The 16,212-nt window shown below is 42.3% G+C and overlaps 1 protein-coding gene across 7 annotated transcripts in view; it reads left to right on the forward strand.

Annotated features, from left to right (window-relative positions):
• The window catches only part of LOC111263839 (uncharacterized), a 246,032-nt gene that overhangs the window by 107,192 nt on the left and 122,628 nt on the right, over positions 1-16,212 (forward strand). Inside the window, exon 1 of one of the 7 annotated variants that reach the window (XM_022839260.2) lies at positions 5,460-5,622. The exons of the other annotated variants lie outside the window; for them this stretch is intronic. The gene's annotated coding sequence lies outside the window, so the exon portion shown is untranslated. Of the gene's footprint in view, positions 1-5,459; positions 5,623-16,212 lie in introns of those variants that run through there. 7 annotated transcript variants of the gene reach the window in all.

Here is a 16,212-nt window from a genome sequence, read left to right on the forward strand (position 1 = left end):
CAATGCAAGGGAAACCAGTTTGTCGATTCCACTTTGTTTCAGTCAAGTATTTAGTTGAGATTGGCGTTGTTGACCTACGCCCCGTGTCCCTATTTCAAAGGGCTATGCAATTCCTAATGTAACATTATCACGTGACCCTAAGCTTGTGGCGGCACGATGTGGGAACCCGCGAACCGAAGTAGTGAACTGAACATGTGGTATATTATGTAAAATACAACAGGCGCCTTTAACTGTCACTGTGTAAAACGGAATGTTGAAGACTATATGCTACATTTTCTTGTCGCCTCGAATCTACGGGTTTGGTCAACTTCATAATAATAAAGTACTTAGTTATATCATCAAATAACGTTCGACATAGGATGAATCACACTGGTAATTTATCAGTAACCGGGTTCCAATACACCCGTGATTGAAGCTCGATTGAATTTTACTTGAATATTGTGAAAGAATAAACTAGTTCTCTGCGATCGTGTGCCTTTTTCAACTCAAATAAAACCTAGCATTATATGTATATATATACATATGTGAAACTGTGCTCCGTTCTCAGCATATACGAACCGACGATCCTTCCTCTAGCCGGGTACAGACATACATATAATGAGCTTACAAGTTTCTAATGACAGCGAAATGGATGATCCGTGCTGCTGTCGACGATGATGATACGCAAGTTTGTTCCACTTCTCGTATTTAACTTTGACGTGCATCTTTTGGTCGACGACGCCATAGCAGCTGCATACGGCAGCGTAGCGGATCCGTAATAGATAGATGTTTAGTTACGTGCTGTAAGCGCAAGGCAATTGTGGTGTGGTAATTTGACGGGACGGTGATATTGAGGGTGGAGAAGTTAGGCTCTCAACTGGCAACAGTAACGGTATCTCGAGTTGTCCTTAACGTTGAGGCTGGTCGCCTGTGACTGGTCGTTGCTACCGCGATCGACCGACCGCCGAAGCTGTCGTTGAACCTTTTTCTTTTGCTTCTTTCGAAGCTGCATCATAGGCAATAGTATACTAGATGGGCCGCGATTGCAGCTATAATGGCATCCACCCTGAAGCTGATGGAAAAAGCCGAGGTCGTTAGTAGTAAAATCATAGCGTCGATATCCTAAAAGCAGGGGCCGCTTATGCCAGTGATGCTGTTTTAGCCTCGAATGTCTTGTTCGTCGACTCTTACGTGCTCTCGCGTTCGTGTCCTCACACAAATTGCAACGCTGACAGCTTCAATAGTAACAACCTTCACTCGCGCAACTTGTCAGCCACTGGCGTCACGTCTATTGTTGCTACAGCCGTAATTGATAATGCAAAAAAGAAACAATTCTAGTGACAAACAGAAAACAACGACGGCCGATACACGAGGAAAATTAATCGCGCTGCTAGAATAGCATGAAAGATTAGTACGTTGACGTTGTTTGTCATCAGAAATCATTGATACTCTTTACAGTCGAACTTATATACTTGTTGTCATTTAGCCAACGATGACTAGGCAACATCATTACTATGAAGCTTTAATGACCTTGACCGTTGTTTAATCCTCGATCTTCAGTGGCCAGAAGATAAACTTCCTAAATCTATATAGCATGATAGCATTTTTGCCTACGGAAAACATATGTTTACCTTCTGCCATACGATGCACGTATCGAATTACTGTGTTTATTCGATGTCCCCTTAGAAAATCCGAAGACAAACCAATACTGAATGATTGAGCATTTCCATATATGCGAAACAAACTAACTGTGGTCTTCTCGGATCTGTACCGTCCTCGCATTTTGTCGACGAAAAAAAGCTGTTACAGATATGTTAAGTGGCTATATATTGAATGGCGAATCAACATCGTGTAATTGATCTAGGTCAAGTGGGACAAATTCATAGAGTGAACACGACACTGCACATACATATTCTATAGAAGTCTTACGATAAATGTTTATATCGAAGACGTTGTAAGGGCGTTACGCATACGCCGACGAATCGCTATGCTATTTGATCAATCGAGAAGGGTTAAGTTGTGGCCGTGGCTAGGCAGGTAGAGGGCGCCTGAGAAGGTTGAAACGTTGTGCGCTGTGTGTCGAAGTACAATGCACACGAGAGCTTTAAAAATGGCGCCTTTCTGATGGCGCGAAAATTTTCCTTTGTTACAACTTCGTTGTCTAAAGATGAGATCCGCGTTGCAGTACAGCCAGTTCCCAGTAAAGCCTTTTCTAAGTAGCAAGCCAGTTTCGAGAAGCGAAGTAAATAGGTGGTTAGGATTACGGCTGTTCTCGAAACACCTGCTTCCGTCGCATGCCTGTATCTCATGGCAGGGCACCATTGCAGGTACCTAAAAATCTAGTATTGCAGACTTATTGTGTAAAGTCCGGTAATTACATACATTCGTTTCCCGATGCATGAGGCTAAGACATGTCAACGCCGACACCTGGTTAAAATAGTATCGGATAATTCTAGCTAGTTGCATAAAATATAAGCTCATGTACGAAAAGATTTTGACAAAAAGAAATTTAGTTCATTCGACAAAGACATTTCCTAGTTTACTAATGGCTATCATATTATGTCTAATAATACAGTATTCTACAAGCGACTTGAAAAGTGGAAATCCAATCAATGTAAAACACACCTGTTACGTTCTCTTCGTTGAGAAAATACAGACTATGAACCAGAATTTTGTCTGGTCTCCTGAAAACTGACGCTTGGGGAAAAAATTAGCTAGAAATTTCTCAGAAGTTTTTTGGGACCCGCATTGCGTTGAGTTATCCTTTTTGTTGCTCGAAGTAAGTGTACGGGAGATGTCCTTTTTAACGCTGAATTAAATATTCTCACATCTCAATTCGGATCTACACATCGGAACTTCGCCTCTATGTAAAAATAGCAAAATTGAATATGCCGACCATCACGTGGCGAGACTACGAGACGACTTATAAGTTCTTACATCAATGGCAGCTTGCTGCTAGCCAGTGTTTTCTTTGCTTTATTACCACTTAGAATTCTACTATCTCTTAATAACCTGGGCTAACTTTATCAACGCTGATTCCCGAAATATACCGATAGCCACTTCCTCGAGGTTACTGAGGGTTACGTACAATTAGTGTACAACGCTACCTTCTGTTTCGCGCATGCACTATTTTATTCATTGACGCTGAACTTATATGCCGCTCTCTCACAATGGATGCGAAATAAATTTGCTTTTTCGTATGTATCCTTTTCACTTCTGCACGGTCTATGAGATACGCCCTATGCAGCCTAGGGCTGCTGCTGCGATATTTCAACACTGCAGCACCGATACTGCCAACCACATGTCGCTCTGTTGCTGGACACTTTTAATGAAGGAAGACGGGCGATTGCGACAAACTTTTATCTACGCCTCTGATAGCGTCTGACTAGCGCAAGACCATGTACTTACGTAAAAGTGCGTATGACATATATAGTATAGACCTAAATGGGTGTTTGTATCTGATTTTGGACGCCGCCCGTTGTTTCTTGTTTTATTCCCTTGCGTTACTTGTTTCTTGTTTGTTATCTGTCTCTGCCGCCCATCGGCTGTGCATGTTTCCCACTGTATCCAGTCACTGGCTACACACATGCGCATATATACACCCATATACAGTTTGTCTTGATCACTAGCCATTTATCTTATCCGTGTCTATTGTTTTTTGAGCATAGGAACAGGAGGAATAGCAGAAAAATGACACGGAGGCAGAAAGAGAGATCAGTAGCAGGAAACTACGTGGCGCTTTGCTCTCGTAGCTATCGCCATTGGTTTTCTTGCTCATCGCAAGGAGACTTATAAGGTTGGCACACGATTACGAGAGAAAGTCCTGTCTGAGTCAACGAGCTAACTGACTTTTGGTGGGAAGTTGCGCTCCACATGTGGCCTAGGCCCCACGTGACATTTTGTTTTCTCCTCGAGGCCGACATTGCACCACCTTTCCGTATTTCGCTCCTCTTCTATACTAAGTTCTCTGGGTGCTGCAGGTGGTTGGCGATGGACGCAGTGGCTCCACCTGTCGACTGTCGAGGGCAACGCGCGCGATAGTTCGCCATTTTTGCTTCACCCCGGTGATGGCGCTGCGGTCTTGTGGCGGCCGCGGTGGCTCAGTTCTGTCTCGTCCGCTTTCGTAGCCGTACTGGTTGCTGTGGCGGGCCCATCGTCTGTCGGTTTTTCGTCTTCGGTGTATTTTGACTCCCAGCAGAAGGATCTGCGACGCAGGGTCGTTCTTCATCAGCGCCACTTTCTGCCGCTTGTTGCTCAGTTGTTTCGAAGTGAGCGTACGTTACGCCTGCTTCGGGTCTCTAAACAGCGAAGTGTTGCTAGTGCTGCCGCTGCTGGTTCACCGCTACCTCCTCACCAACATCGCCGCTTTGTTACAACTATTTCGAGTAGAGATAATACTCTATCCTATGTAGAATTCACAGCAGCATTGTTACTGGTAAAGTAATGATTGTAGTGTCGTAGACAACAAAGTCGACGCCTCGTGAATTCCTCATTCTATGTCTGTTTGTACGCAAAATGCTCTGACAACTATACTCAAGATGAAGCTGTAGGTTACTCCACGAAGAGAGTTCGTCTTGTTTGGCGCTTCTCGTATGGTGGCATCCCTCATCGGCTGTTCAATCGTGTTCCCGTTGCTCACTCTGTGTTACCGTCACTGGTCAGCTGTGCATGTGCATGTGCGTCTGCTCCCTAAGTACTAAGTATACTGTCGAGCACAAGTACTAAATCAAAAGTGGCTGATGGTGAATGTTTCGTGGCGATGGTGGACAAAGCGACAATAGGGGAAAAAACGAACGGAGGATTTTAAGACAGCAGACGCGTGCATACAGCAAGCTGCACCTGCTCGGATGTTACGTTCCACTAGGGGGCCCCCGAAAACAAACCGGGTAATGTCAATCAACTGGCACTAAGCGACTAATAGCTGAGGTTGAAGGCTCACAGGTTCAAGCTATAACAGTAGTTAACGCTAGCCACTTCGCTATTGTCCTCTAGATATCTGGCGAAAAAAAAGAACAAGACTGGAAAAAAGACGTCTCGATACAAAATGCAAACTGAGATTCAAAGGAAGACAAAAGAAATGAAAAGCTAAAGAGAAGTCAACGTCCTTGACTTTTTCATTTGAGTAAAGACCATCAGGTACATCCCATCCCTATTGGTCACAGGTTGTTCCAGCTCTAATTGCTCTTGCGATGCTTACTTTAATTATCAAGTATTGCTTGTAAACAGAGTCAAGAGGAATCGCATTGTATCATATAGCTAGCTCGTCCGAGTTCTGATTAAAACTATTGCCAATCACGGGGCAGAGATAGCGCGGTCGGGTAAAGCGGAGTGATGCGTCAGTGAGTGTGAGTCGCTTGCAGCCTGGCACGCAATAACGTGTTCGAAGCGCGCAGAGGAAGAGGACACCAAGTGTAATTAGAAGCGAGTGATAATTGATCTCAAAAGTAGTCATCGATTTCAGTTGATACTACACGCGCGTGGGTGTGGGTGAGCGTTCGACTGGCAGTGAGGAACAGCTTTAACTTACCCCATTTTCGGGCTTCCCTCGTTTGGCTTACGAATTTTCAATCCGACTCATTTCACACAGAGCCACTGGATACGACGACTACAGAACTTTATCTGGCCCGAGAAGGGCTCAACCTGGTAAGTTTTTGAACCAGTATTTAACAATAGATAAATGGATGGAATGGTTTCTCGGAGGTGTAAATAAAGTTCTTTCAAACGGAAGCGAGGAAGCGGCCATTATGCGGCGTACAGCCGTAGCGTCGTAAAACAACACAAACGACGATATTTGGGAAAAAGTACATGACTCAACAATTTCGTGTGTGTGTGCGTGCGCTCACGCCTGTCAAAGCTTTTTCGAATTTAAAGTTCTTTAACATGCACTTGTGTTCATAATAAATGATATGCCTTCGTACACGCCTCTTGTAGCAGCAAACACTTGCGACACGAAGCAAGCCGAAGCCCAGTGATGAACAGATATAGAACGTTATCCTTATTGTATTTCGAAGTAGTTTAGTAAATAGGTTGAGATAGGAATATAGACGCTCTACATATAGTCTCTGATTGATGATGACGTAAGTGACTGGTGTCACGCTTTGGCTGGGAGGAGCTTATTAATTCACCTGAGGCGCATCTCATTCGAAGCGACACCTCATTGTCTACCTCTCGCTTGAAAAAGAACATCGGAAGCAAATACAGCGTTGTGCTGAAGTGCCAACAGAAGATGCGTACCCTATTTTTACCTAAAGTTACCGACAATTCACAACTTATGGCTCCTACGAAACGAACGCTGTTAGTAAGGAACCACTTGGCTATTCAACTAAAGGTAACCTTCGAACATGACAAGCCGGATATCTGTCGAAAAAAGTGTTCTTCTAATGCTACAACGAAGCTGCTAAAAAAACACATCGTTGGCATGATGATTTCCTTTTTATGGATGCAGAAAACTGCCAATAAAACACTCATCGTCGCATTTTAGACACCTTCAGCAGAAGGGAAATGGTCACAGGATTGTTTTTGTGTGACGTATTATTAAAAGGATCAATATAGCTTGGTTTATGGTTTATCTATCTATCCATCTATCTATATGGCTCAGGGAGAAAGCTAAAACTAACCCCGAAAAAGATAGTAAACTAGACAGGTGTTTCGATATTAGCGTCTGTTCCGAGAGACCCTTAACATAAGTTCTTGCGTTTGTTATTACGGAGTCCATAACAGCTTTCACATTTTAGCTCCCGTGGAGTAAGATAGACACGTACGGAATTTGGTATCGTTACAAATAGCGAATCCGATTGTGTGACACACTGACTTTTCCCGGAGTAAAACCTGACGCTGTAGAAAAAAAGGCGGATCTGGCTCAATGATATATAACGGCATATCGATCCGGTTTGTTCGAGTACAGTCTGACAAGGCTCGTTTTGTCGATAATTACATGCGAAAAAGATATATCTTACTTATATTGAAATGCAATGAAGATCTAGGGGGCTTTTGGAGTGGTGTTGTACTAATATATATATATAAGAGTTGTGCACAAATAGTTGAGGGTAATTTCTCCCATAACACATCCACTATGTGATATTCGGATTACTGACCAAACGTACATTTTCTTCGTGTAGTGAAAGTTTATGTACGAGTTTGCATTGATTGACATTGACCACATAAGTGATCATATTTTGGTTAACTAGGCTGTAGGCCCATAGACGATGTAATCTCAGCGGTAAGGCCATCTTACATAACATCGGCAAAAGGGTTAAATAGACAAGGAAATGGTGACGCACCTACGAGACAAAGGACAGTAGCGGAAAACTCTTGGTTAAAAATATATTTAATCTTATCAAAAGGAAATCTTCCTTGCTTGTTTAACAAACTCATCAAGGATCTACCGTTTTGCCGAGGGATAAGTTTGGTTTGTTATTTTTTTCGTTTTTATGTAGTAGAATTATTATCGAAATGTTCTATCTGCTCGATAAGAAGGCTCGGATCAAGCTTAGATATTCCACTAAATAAAATTCAGGAAAGACGACAAAGGTCGATGCCAACATGGTACGAAGGCGGCAGTAACGATTCACATGCTTGTGTTGACTCTGAACCCCTGTATGGTTCATGAATTAATTAACCTCCCCGACTTGATACGTTTTATAATTATGTCTAAAACCGAGTTGCTGCACGATCTCGTATGAACGCACGATACGTTCTGCAATGCAACGGAACGATGAGTTCGTTCCGTATGTTCATCACTCTGCCGATCTACTCGCTATCCACTCTTTATTTATTTAAGCTTATTATTATATTACCACATTTTGAATCTGAAGCCTAGATGAACTTTTCTATTAAACATGCTTGCTTGCCGTAGCAAATGTAAACAGATAGTTTCAAGCCTGCTTCATTGCTTGCTTAATCCAACGTTAAACGTATGTATACGGAGCGTGCTAAAAGACGACTACGATATGAACTATCTGTATTTGTATGTTTATGTTATGTCTATGCATGATGCTATCGGTAGAGGCAGAGGCTGCAATCGTGTCTTCCGTTTCGTCGGCTATCGTTTTCTACTAGCTTCATTGGACATTGAGACTAACTGCCGCTACTCGGATTGTGCTACACGTTAAGTATTTCTAAGGCTGTTATAATCAACGCTATAGCTATTAACTATAGCAAAGCACTGCCTCACTGCGAATGCTTCCGCTGGACGGGCAGTGTGTGAGGATGCCGGATAGTTTGCCATAGCCTGTGTCCCTTCTATAGAAAATGAAACGGGCAAACTTTCGCACCACTTTGCGTATCTTTTTGCCCTGGGTGGATAAACAAGCGCGTAGGGACGCAAGGGGTACGATGGAAATGCTTGTGTGTACACTTCAAGTTGAGCCCATCCAGTAAGATCTCTGCTGTCAGCTATACGGGCCCGTAACGAATCATAAACAGAAAATCGGCAAAGTTCTATAGTGTGCGCAAGATCGGTGTAGTCATAGTCATTTCGACTGTGATATGAGACAACCGCAAAATCATGCGAACTATCAGCGAAAAATATCAGTACGCCTGTAAACGGGCATATGTCGTTAAATTGCTCGCAGTTATACTCAAGAGGATGCCGTAAAAGTCGACATAAATAATCAACGGTGGCATCTTAAGCGGCCAAGACTCAGCTCGTTGCCTCAGCCCGACTGAGAGGCACACATATATTAGCATAGTATACGAAATCGATCATGCGCACTAGGATTCTGGTCACCCTAAGTCACAAAAAAAAGCAATGTTTCCTCTTTGAATACAGCAGAACGATACTATTCTTATCAGAATTATTATTTATCCGTTGCTGATAAAAATAGCCCGCTGGTGATTGCACCGCCCTTTTATCGCGTGGCCTCTCGAGTGAAGATTAGATTTCGCCTTATCCGCACAAAATCAAAAGTAAGGCTTTTACTTTTTTTTTTTTAAGTTTGACCCTATGTTGCTGACGATGAGGGTGGCTTGAAAAAACTAAAGATCTCAAATGCAGACTTCTTGTTCTTCTTTGCAACTCTGAATGAACTGGTGAGCTCATTATAAGGTAACTGTAAGGACGTTTATATACATACATACGTGCGTTTATATTTTTGCGAACGTTCTGATTGCTCTCTATGCTTCTCGCTTTTTTGTCCTAATTATAGGACAGTCAAAATTAAAAGAGGCGCCCAAGGCGCCACGTGTAGAATAACGACAGCTACTAGAATCGAAAGAAACAGCTACCAATTACTATCAGTAGCACCAAGTCAAGTGGTCTAAGGCCGTGCCGATATGTGCTAGAAGGAACTTATTGGCCAACGCATGGAACTGCGGATCGTATTGTGTCTACGCTAACACAGATAAATGTTAGCGCTGTTGCTGCTGCTTTAGCGAAACGAAGTTGTCAAGGCAGAAGTCAGGCTATACCTAACACCCAGAGGTGGTTGCAATAGTGTGGCACCGAAATTAGCCCCCTCCGTGCTGCTACTAGTACACAAAATAGCATGGGTCTAACAGCCAGCTTCACTTTTCGTATAGCTGGAACTTTTAGAGATGGACTAGCCTCGTTATGGATTGGACCGCCAGGTAAGATGGCCGTTCTCGACGTCGCGCACTGCCCGCAGTATATTGAATTCATTACTCAAGAACTGAATAATGGCTGCTATTACGACCATTGCAGTGTACGTACGATGGCTGCGAAACGTTAGATGGATCGAGCGCTGCGTGCTAGTATGTGCAACTATTACTTACTGCATTAAGGCAGCTACAAATCGAAACACCGAGAAAGAAGAGCACGCGCAGAGAGAGCAGCGAAAACATGAACAAAGACAGCTTTATATTTTGAACGATAAAAAACGGATTCCAGCGGCAGTCCAGCTTGTCGTTCTCTCACGTTCGTCACTTCATTTCCCCATGAATTTACTAGTCTTCACAGCAGCCGCGACTGCTTCTATGAGAGATAAGCCAATACCGTACAGGGCGCTGCCAAGCTTTGTTATCTCTAGGATTTTTTTGCTTGGCTGTCCTCACAAACCACTCCAAAGGTTTGAGGCGAGCGCCATTAATCTTAGGGACTACAGAGAAAACAAATAGCTTGAAAGTAGAAACGTTTGGGGCTGTTTTCGCTGTCATTAATAGTTATTAATGTGATCTTCCCTCTTGAGTCTGTGTGGTCAGAGTAGTAAATCAGGCGCATACTAGGTCAACAGTATCTGAGCTAATGACTGCGGTCCGACGGTTTGGAGAGTCTACATGCTTGACAAACCTGCAAGTTGCAATAGAATTCGTGGGATGTTACGGAGAATTAACATAAAAATACCACCACATGGCTTGACTTTTCGAGCAGTCTAGAAAGATTGTCTGTTTGACACGTAGACCTCATTTTTCCTGATTCGGATAATGTCACAGTATAGGACAATGTCTTTAGATGCTTTGATAAAATAGAACTATTGGGCATGTCAAAAAAAAAAAGACAGACATTATCGTGACCTCAAAACGGCTTTATCAATATGCGCGTAACCCCTGGTTAAGTGATGCAGTCATAAGGGCCAGCTTCAATTTTCCTTAGGCGCTAGTTATAGCGAAAAGTACGTATTGTGACTGAGTAATGACTAAGGAAAATTGTCTTTCTTGTCAGTCTTGTTCGTTTGGTATCAAAACGTCGACTAGATAGACGATAAATTGCGCAACAGAGCTCTACACCTGGTAAATGGTAGCTTTATTGGTTTACTCGTTCCCGGCACTCTACAGACTTTGGCCATGACCTATCATCTCAATGGGTACTTCGTGCGAACTTACGAGTAGCAGTCCAACTAAGCAGGCAACAGTGTTGTTCGTACCTATCGATTATCTTCACGCAATCATTAATAATAGGGAAAGTAATGATGATATCTGTGACCCCGGTCAGCTTTTTTTTAATGAAATTAATTCGATGGCAATGGTCAGGTATTCTAAAAGCTTCCATAATAGGAATAGACACCTAGGCTGTTTTTTTCTCCTGCATTTGCTTGTCATTCGAAAACCGCTTTCGTCTGTACAGAATATTGTCAAAAAATCACGATGTCTATTTAAATAGTAGGTAACAATGGCTTTAATGGGTGTCACTTGTTTGTACGTCTCCAAATCACATTGACGTATGTAAGCATATTTCAGAGCTTGCTCTAACGGATAATATCCTTGTTGAATTTAGCGCCAATTGTAAACTACTGATTGATATCTTACTTTTTGTTGTATCAAACTATCTATATTATTACACGTTATGGCCTCATCTAAAAAAGCCTAGAAACGCTTCTTTTTCTGTAATGTATATCATCTGCCTCCATCCATCCCTCTACACTTGCATAAACACAAACGTATTATTTGCAAGATTTTCGCATAACGTAATAGGAACCAAGGGCGTATTCTTCTTGATCAACTTACCAATATGGTTATAGTTCTTCATTGCCTCCAAATCTTCCCTTTTGTGTTGATCTTATTATATTTAACAGACATGGTTATCTTGCGCGGTTTGTTTTGGCATCCTGCACCCAATTCAAGACGCGTATGTATGACGAAACATCGACTTGTATTCGTCGTCAAAGAAAACAAAAGAAATTGGATCAAAAAAAGCTAGTCTTCGTAGTTTCAATGAAATATATGATATTAAGCCAATCGCGATATCGACAATCGATAGATGAATTGGATTTATTACATACCCCAAACTTCCTACCTAACTACTTCTTGGTTTGTTTACAATAAGCTCAGACGGACTACTATTATATTTGTATTGTCGTTCTGACTGCTTCTTAAGCAAAACACTTACTGGTTTAGATTCAGTTTAGGCAGTGGTAGTATTGAGAGTATAAGAAGGATTGGTGACGTTTGGTCGCCGCCATCGTCATTGTCATTGACTGTGGGGCAGTGGACAACAACCATAGTAGTCGTTCCGAGAATACGTGGGTGAATGAAAATATATCTACGCCGTTCAATCCAGTTCACTAGCTACCTGGCTTGACTAGACCGCTTACGGTGGCGCGAATTCCAAAATTTTGTTATATACTTTCTAACCGGGTTTCGCCCCGGGTTAGAAAGTACGCTTGACGGGAATGCATCGGGCAGGGGAGCATGGCACCGAGGAAAATCAATGAATGTGGGAAGATCAAAGTGCGAAAGAAGGTCATAAACAGAAAAAGAAGACTGTGAAAATATATACTATTGCCAGGGCTCCAATGGTTCAGTTCTAGCGCTTTTAGCTCGTGGTTAACGCGGCTGGGTCGGGTCAATCTTCCAGTTTCTTAATCAGTACGGACAATGCAACCGCAGTACCAGTAGTAACTTGGCTTGGTTCATCTGTTAATATTATCGCAAAGCTGCGCGTTCAGACGTTCAGATCAGCCGTGTCCTCCGCAACGCCAGAAACAGCTGCAGTGATGTTTTTGTTGTTGTTGTTGTTGTATTCGTTCGTCGGCTTCGATGAAGATTATATATATATATATATATATATATATATATATATATATATATATATATATACATATATATAGTATATGATGATAAAGCAGAAAAACCAAGAAAGAAGAACGAGAAAACCTCACTAACGTCTCTCCTGCGGCCACTATTAGAACTGCTTTTGCCGCTGCAGGTTATAGTTATGTCGTTATAGTAACGATTACAAATATGACGCTGATATTGTTGCTACTGACCTGAGCATGGCAGGTAACCAGTTTAGTAGACGAAGCGCAATGGCGCCTGCTGCGAACCCCGTGCGTTCGTCCTAATTTAGCCTCATTTTAAACTGGACTTCAACTGTTCAAAAAACGCTCCGTACCCGTTGCAGCAGTAAATGTTTTTGCCGCTAGGGTTGCCATCGCCTTGGCCACCCTTCTCGTTGTTGGTGTCGTCGTTGTTCCTGTAGCTCCGCTGTTTTTCTATCCTCGTCGACATTGTCGTCATGTGAGGTGAGTCCAGTTTGGCAGTTAGCGTGGCATTTGCGTTTGTGAGATTTGTCCTTGTTGTTTAACAGGAACAACAGTGACAACAGCTTCCCGGTAGTTCCCTGTCTTTACCACTGTGCTTATTTCCGATATGCGGCTGATCGCGCCATCAATCGAATGCTATCGCGGCGACATGAACGGCAACGCGGGAAAGGAAAAAAAGACCAAAAAGTGATATTATCATCAGGCTTATGATTGAGTCAATGAATGTCTCGACGGCTGGCGTACGTCTTTGCGTGTGTGTGGCAGATTCGTTCGCTGCTGCAAGGTGTCGTGCTACGATTTTACGAATCTTCGCCCGAACGGTCAGCAGGCGTCAATGATTTGGCATTTTCTCTATATCCGCAAATCTTTACGCGACCCGATGCCAGTCTAACGCTAACAAGCAACTGAGAGTGGCCATTATCAATGAACGAACGATCCACCCAACAGCCGCATTGGTCAATACGCGAGGAAAAAGTAGGACGATGAGGAGAAGCAGGCACAATTTATGTTCATTTTGTTATCGTTAAACGACTCTGTCTAGTCGTGCATATTTATACACGAATGCTGTTCATAGCGTGTTCCTTTGTAACTGGCTGCTGCTTATGACAACTCTTATCTATAGTTTATAGGTTACGTTCTAGCACATCGTGACAGATAATGGACGATAGCGACAGGCTGATAATGACCATGATGATAACAACGATAGTAATAGCGATAATCATAGTAACAATACGGCGCACGTATCAAACACCGGCGGATATACGCAGGCATATGATGTCTGCTTTTGAAAATGGCTTGTACAATAAAGCACTTCTATTGTGTAAAGTCAGCTTCAGTGCGCAGTTCTGCTGCTCCCAGGTAAAGATCGTAAGCTCATGTCATCGATCGAAAAAAAAAAAATGATGATGAATAAGTTAATTGAAACCTCAATCGAATTCAGTTCTCACCGTCCCATAACATCGCCAATCTCTACTATCTGGATGTTTTTTGTCAGTATCCACACTTAGCTTAATACTAAATGTAGTTGAAGCATACGGATCTTCAACTGACATTATAGCATGCGCAATCGATTGTACCGTCGTCTCCTAGCTCTCGGGAAACGTATCAAGATTCTATCTCGCGAAGCCTTCGGACTTCTCGAGTATTACAATGTTGCAGCAACGATGGTAAATTATGTCAACCTGTCTTGCAATGAATCGTTGTAGACACGGCCAATTGTCAAGAAGCTCTTTCTGCCATTGCGATTCTATTACTATATGTGTGTACGTATATCGCCGTCGATTGCCGCTACCGAATGGTCTCCGACTCAGGGGATATCGAAACGGTTAATGCGGTGTTTTAAACTGGTAATAATTTTTATGTTTGCTAGAACCACAGTTTCCCTTTAAATATAGAAGAAATGGGTTTGGCGATGCACAAACTGTCGTTCACGCTTTCCCATCGTTACTGAATAGCCTACATGTGAAAGCGATGGTAGATATTTGAAGCTATCTAAATCGGTCAACGATACTAGAAACATACCCATTCTGACAAGTTCTATTGTCGAACGTACAATAGCACAAGATCATTGTCGCTAACCCGTCTCTATAAGTAATTACTACAATCGAGAGACCATCAAATTTCATTCTGTTATTAGAATTGTACCAAAAGGCCGAATGTTATCTAGTAATGCCATTGCTATCTATGAAATTACACGACTCAGGATGCGGAAGCTAAAAATAGGTAGTTGTTGGCCAACCATTAAGAAGTTATTAGAACTTAAAGGAGGCTTCATTCAGTATGTTAGATCGATCGGGAGAGGTTGATAGAGCTCAAAAATGAAGCATTCTTCCAATAGGATCCTAATCGGGTGCCAATATCATTTTACCACCAGTTGGAATAATTATATATAAATGTGACTTGGTAGATAGAACATCAAGAAATAATGACGTGAATGATAATGAGTTGAGTCCTTTTTATTAATATGCGTCACCTAGTTTGTCACCTTGAGAAGTTACTTTATTTAGTTACACCTATCGTTCGTTATTCGTTAACTTTAACATGAAGTTTTTTTTAAAAATCTCCCGTTATGGCAGTTTCAAAACATATTCTCGCCATCGAAACTATTGAACAACGAATCTCAGTACATTTTTGGTGCTGCTCTGTGTACCTACCTGAACAGGAGGTTTGGAAATCGGTTAGCCTGCAAAACGCCTGGCCTAGCAAATTTTTGTTTTCCTTTACCCTTTTAAATAATAAAATAATGTTAACAAAATCCATTTTGACTTTTGACTTGTTGTTTATGAGCGTCCCTCCCATTTGGCTAGTCTTTGTCAGCTGACGAGGTTCCTCTCTGTCTGATCGGAGCATACTTTATATATTAACGGTCCCTATTTAATAGTCCCTATGTAACAGTCAAAGCTTGTCTCAGCATGTTGCCAATTCTGTTGTCGTTTAGCCTGCACCAGATGAACTAGTAGAGTCCCAACCTTACACAGGAGCCGCTAAGGTTTACTTTCGAGCAGACAACTCATGCGTATTGAATTAGAACGCTTCATATGCGAGAACACGGTGTACTCACCTCTTTACAAAAACGGCTCCGCTATCACAATCGACGCGACGTTCTTCACGTAACCGCCCCATGCCGCAAAGTGATGCCTGTTGCATTAACAGACGCGTATGCGTATGCGGTGCTAATGGCGTCTCTTACATCAATCTTAACTTTATCATTAAGATGAAGGTCGGCGTTCCCTTAAGGAAGAAGTTGCTTTGCTGAGTTCTTTTTCCGCTCAAGAATACAACTCGTATTTGGTAACTCATTTTATCTAATCAACAGATACGTAGTGCGTCGAGGCGAGGGAGGCCTCTAAAAATAGACCGTAGAAATAAAAAAAAAAACATACTTAACTAATAAGGAATCGCCGTCGTACGTTGAATAATCGGGGTTTGCATATCAGCTATGCGTGCACGCATCTACACGTGGGATGCGTTGGTAGGTCTCTGCCGGGATCACTCAGTAGTTGTAAAGGAAGCAAATAAAAGGAGACTGGACAAACTTTATTTCTAACAAAGATTCAAATTTGATCTTACCAAGTATATACCGAATTCCATCTCTTTAATCTATTTATTCCAACGTCACGGTGTGATGGGTTTGTTTTTGGTAAACTCCGGTGCTTCAACCGCTTCGCCGGCTTCTTGTAAACCAGATGACTTATGCTTTGGTCGGCAGACATAAACACTCGCAAATAACATAACCATAAATGAATGTAAATTAATTATATTTGTAGAGGTGGTGGAACTGTGTTGTCAGTTCTCT

The sequence above is a fragment of the Varroa jacobsoni genome, unplaced genomic scaffold (genome assembly GCF_002532875.2).
Source record: "Varroa jacobsoni isolate VJ856 unplaced genomic scaffold, vjacob_1.0 scaffold_793, whole genome shotgun sequence".
Classification (NCBI taxonomy): Eukaryota; Metazoa; Arthropoda; class Arachnida; order Mesostigmata; family Varroidae; genus Varroa; species Varroa jacobsoni.